The sequence below is a fragment of the Carlito syrichta genome, unplaced genomic scaffold (genome assembly GCF_000164805.1).
Source record: "Carlito syrichta isolate Samal-C Ts95f unplaced genomic scaffold, Tarsius_syrichta-2.0.1 Scaffold309828, whole genome shotgun sequence".
NCBI lineage: Eukaryota > Metazoa > Chordata > Mammalia > Primates > Tarsiidae > Carlito > Carlito syrichta.
The window spans coordinates 282,517-287,920 of record NW_007253924.1 but is presented as its reverse complement, the minus strand read 5'-3'; positions in this window follow the sequence as shown (position 1 = coordinate 287,920).

The following is a 5,404-nucleotide window of genomic DNA, read 5'->3' as shown; positions in this document are numbered from 1 at the left end:
TCAGGGTTAAGTAATAAGGGAAGAAAGTGAAAAATAGAATAGGCTTTCTAATCCTAATCTATACATCTTTTGATTAGAGCGGAAGTTTTCCATCCTTCAGAATTTCAGTTATCTGTGAGTCCTTGCTGGTACCACTGTCACTACCACTATCACTGTGAGATTTCCTGTGGACTGGGACATGAGAGAATGGAGAAAAAAAGACTAAAATAAATAGGTATTTTTTCCCCCACTTGTATGAGAATTAGGATTTCTTTTTCCCACTCCCTGGACCAGACTTGGAGGGCTCCTACTGGAGTTCTCTCTACCTATACCCAGTGTCCTTTTCTTGCTTTGGGGTTGCTTTGAATCTAGGACAGAGTATACTGAAGGGAAAATAGGAAACCCATAAAGATATGTAGCGAGAAGACAGAGAGATTGTGACACTGAGACTATTATAGGAAGTGGCACTTTGAGACTATTATAGGAAGTGGCACTTTATTAAGCTGGCCGGCCCAGTGGGCTCGAAGGGCTAATGCATCCAAAAATTCTGAACCCCTCAGAACTGGAGAAGTGAAGTCTTATACTCTTGTGTAGGTCAGGGAGGGGGTCGTGTGGAGTGATGACATATTTCCTTTGGAATCTTACAAGGTTGTAAGAACAAATGGTTTCTAGGAACTGCAGGGTTATAAACCATCAACTTCAGAAGAAGGGTTTTGGATAAGTCTGTGAATTAGTTACTGTTTTGCATTTCCATGAAATGGCCAGCCTCTGGCCATTTGGCCTTTCTTAAACAAAACCTGCCTGGCCCTGGTGGGTCTTTAAAGCTTGCAGCTTGCCTTTCAAAAGGAAATACCTTTAACTGCTATCAACCCCCCTTTCTGCCACATCATCACTAATTAGCAATAAAACAGAAAGAATGGGCTCATTCTATCCTACCTGGAACTAGAACCACCTCCTTTCAATATTTTATATTCTTTATTTGATCAACATGACTTTTTAAATACAAACATGATTGTTTTATCGTAGCTGGCTTAAAAATGCATGATTAAGAAATTTTTCAAGGAAATATTGATAAATTAGAAATTCAATTTATTCTTAAACATATTTTAAATTGTGCAGCTGATATTGTAATAGTTCTTTTTATCACAGTTAATATAAGTCTAAAAGTGTCTTCTAATGGGATCCTCCCATCTCCATCTCCTTTCTCCTTCTGTTATGGAAGGAATGTTCTGTATCTTCCTCTTACCCCCAAGGCTCAGATTCATATGTTGAAATCCTAATCCTCAATGTGATAGTTTTAGGAGATGAGGCCTTTGGGAGGGGTTTAGATCATGAGGTGGAGCCCTCAGGAATTAAAAGGGACGCAGAAAGCTCTCTTGTTTTTTTTTGCCATGTGAGGATACAAAGGAAAATTGAAAGTCTGCAACCCAGAAAAAGGCCCTCGCCAGAACCTGATTACACTAGTCTTGATCATGGACTTTAAACCTCCAGAACTTTGAGAAATAGATTTCTGCTGTTTACAAGCCACCCCGTCGATGGTACTTTGTTAAAGCAGCCTGGACTGACTAAAGCATCTTTCTGGAGGTTACTGCTCTAAACAGTTCTGTTTCTCTCAATAGGTATTAGAGGTCTAGCCATATCATTCAGATAAACCTACCGTAGTTTTAACTGATTCATTGTGCTGTATCATTTTATTTCAGTGTATTAGGCCACTCTCCTATTTAGATATCTAGACTTTTATAATGAAAACATGTTTCTTTTTTTTTTCTTCTTTTTTTTTTGAGTTGGAGTCTCACTCTGTTGCCCAGACTGAAGTTGGAGTCTCACTCTGTTGCCTCGACCTGCTGGGCTCCGGCGATCCTTTGAGAAGACAACAATAGATTTAGGTTAAGAGCATGCTATTGAGAGACCCAAGAAACCAAGAAATTTATTTGTTGTAAAAGTAGCGTTTAGTTCACTATATTTCATATACCCCCACCTCATGTTTACTATATATTTTGTGTATTCCTACCTCATGTATTTTATGAAATCTTAGTACTTTAAATTCTACCTCAAATGAAATCTTAGTACTTTAAATCCTACCTCAGACCCCATAGAATTAGGCATATGTCGGGTGCCGGGTCATGACCAATAATGGCGTAAGCAGTGTTTGTATTTAGAACTCTTGGGTTAAGCATTGTCAGCCCCAAATTAGTAGGCTAACTTATGCTTTTACAACAGGATGTAAATGATAAAGCGATAAGCCCCTTTCAGACATTCCTACAAGGTGGCAGCAGACTCAGAGGCGCCAGCTGCTCTCTATCACCGGTTTTTATCCCAGTGATAATTTACACGCAGTGGCTATGTAAACCTGCAGGGAACAAAGACTTTTATAAAAGAAACTGCCTTGCTATAATACGCTTGTGATATTTTATAAATTCCCAGAATTAGTATATGATTTTCTACCCCACATTCACTGTATGTGTTTGCAGCATTCATATTTAAAACTTTGTTAAGTTTGGCTTTTGTTGTCCCATAATGACCATGTTATGTTATGTAAATGTTAAGTAAACAAGCTTTCCTAAGCATACCTGGGGATGGAAACTTAAAGGGCTAATGTAACCCTTTGCCTGCCGGCTCAGGTTACTTCATACACAGGGACTGCGTGGACCTAACTTATCTAACATTCCACTCGGCCCATTAAGTGGGTTTCTGTCAATCACGGGCAGCACCCACCAATACCAAGTGTTCCCGTACCCATTAGGAGAAATTACCCAATCATGTAAAATCAAGTTTGGAGTTCTTTCCCCTCCCTCTGTAATTGTGCATAAAAACTGCTTGCCATTATGAATCAGGGCTCTCGTCCCTGAAGCTGCTGCTTCGTGTGTGAGCCCAGACTCGAGCCTGAATAAAGACCCTTGTGTGTTTGCATTGGAGTTGGCTCTTTGTGGTCTCTATCTCTCTCATTAGAGTCCTGGGTTCAACACCTTCCGCCTCAGCCTTCCAAGTAACTGGAACTACAGGTGCGCGCTACCACTCCCGGCTAATTTTTTGATTTATTGTAGAGATGAGGTCTCGCCAAGTTGCCCGGGCAGGCCTCAAACCCGCGGGCTCAGGCAATTCACTCACCTCAGCCTCCCAAGGTGCGGGATTACAGGCTGAGCCACCGAGCCCGGCTACATGTTTCTTTAAAAGGAATATCAACATCTGTGATTATAAATAATTCCTGAGCCTGCAGCCTCATATAGTTGTATCCTGAGTTTAAGTGTGTTTAATTTTTTTTTTTTAGTTGTAGTCTCACTCTGTCACCCAGACTGGGGGCTCATGGCCACTGCAGTCTCTATCTGCTGGGCTCAGATGATCCTTCTGCCTTAGCCTCCAAGTAGCTAGAACTACAGGCACGTGCCACCATGCCCCGCTAATTTTTTTGATTTATTGTAGAGATGAGGTCTCACCAAGTTGCCCAAGCAGGTCTCGAGCCCATGGGCTCAGGCAATCCTCTCACCTCGACCTCCCAAAGGGCTGGGATTATTGGCATGAGCCACTGCACCAGGCCTGCTTAAATTTTTGATCTAGTGTCTATAACCTCACATCTTTAGTTTCTCAGGGTCAAACCATACTCACAACACTGCCAAGTCCCTTTGCTCAAAAGCAATATGGTAACTTAATTGTTGATAATCATTTTTAATTAAATTTTAATAGCTTTCCCAAAAGGATGATTAAAATAATTGGCTCAGTCCACAGCCACAGAAAAGTCTAGCATAATGTAGCTTTTTCTTCAACAATTCTTTAACATTTCTACACCAAATAGCTTTTTGCCATACTATCAATATTAATTTGAAGGGTTTTTTTTTTTTGCATATCATAGTTCTGCATCATGGTATATTGAGAATGAACTTGGCTACAATGTTGGCATTCTCTATAATTTTTTTCTTTCTTTCTTTTTTTTTTGAATTGGGATATCACTCTGTCACCCAGGCTAAAGGACAGTGACACGATCAAGGTGCATGCCTTGACCTTCTATGCTCAGGTGATCGCAACCTCCTGAGTAGCTGAAAGTACAGGCATGCACCGCCACACTCAGCTAATTTTTTAATTTTTTTTAATTTTTATTTTATTTTCATTTTTTTGAGTTGGAATCTCACTTGGTCGCCCAGAGTGGAGTGCAGTGGCCGCTCCCGGTCACTGCAGCCTTGACCCGCTGGGCTCTGGAGATCCTTCCGCCTCAGCCTTCCAAGCAGCTGGAACTACAGGTGTGTGCTACCACGACCAGCTAATTTTTTTATTTATTGTAGAGATGAGGTCTCGCCAAGTTGCCCAGGTGGGTCTCGAACCCGCGGGCTCAGGCAATCCACTCACCTCAGCCTCCCAAAGGTGTGGGATTACAGGCTGAGCCACCGAGCCCGGCAAATTTTTTATTTTTAATTTGTATAAGGACAAGGTCTCACTATGTTGCCTAAGCTGTTCTCAAACTCTGGAGTTCAAGCCATCCTCTCACTTCGGCCTCCCAGAGTGATAGGATCACAGGTGTGAGTCACCATGCCTGGCCTAGAATTTCATTCACGGAGTACCTAACACATTTAGAAACCGATCACAGATTTGATGGCATATGGTGGATCAAATGATTAACTTTTCTCCAGTCCTTCTCTAAAGCTCAGTGGGATGATGGTAAAGTCATGAAAAGATGATACCTCATGAGGACAAAGAGAGAAGAGGCAAACAGCAGACCAGAGAGGTCAAAGATGTTTGGAAGAGCAAATGAAAGAACAGCAACCGCTTAGCAGCTGAAAGCCATAAAAGAATTGTATGGAGAAGAAAAAGCATGGATTTATGTCTCAGAACTCCAGGGAATTTGGGAAGATGAGAGCACAGAGGAAGAGTGGGCAGGATTGAAAATCTTTTGGTTGCAGGGAGGGGCAGTGGCACAATTACAGCTCACTGCAGCCTTGAACTCAGGGCTCCTGGAATCCTTCTGCCTGGCCTCCTGAGTAGCTGGGACTCTAGGCGTACTCCACCATGCCCAGTTTTGTGTGTGTGTGTGTGTGTGTGTGTGTGTGCGCAGAGACAAGGTCTTTCTATGTTATTTAGGCTAGGACAGAAAAATTTTTAAATGAACATAACCTCCATGCCCCCATTAAATGTCCCACCTAATCTCACATAGTCCAAGCTTCTCTCCTACTCCACAGAATACTGTAGGATCATTCTTTGAAAATATAAGGCCAGGCTCTGTGGCTCAGTCTGTCATCCCAGCACTTTGGGAAGCCGAGGTGAGAGGACTGCCTGAGCCCGCGGGTTCGAGACCCACCCGGGCAACCTGGCGAGACCTCATCTCTACAGTAAATCAAAAATTAGCTGAGTGTGGTGACGCGCGCCTGTAGTTCTGGCTACTTGGAAGGCTGAGGGGGAAGGATCACTGGAGCCCAGCCGGTCGAGGCTGCGGTGGCTG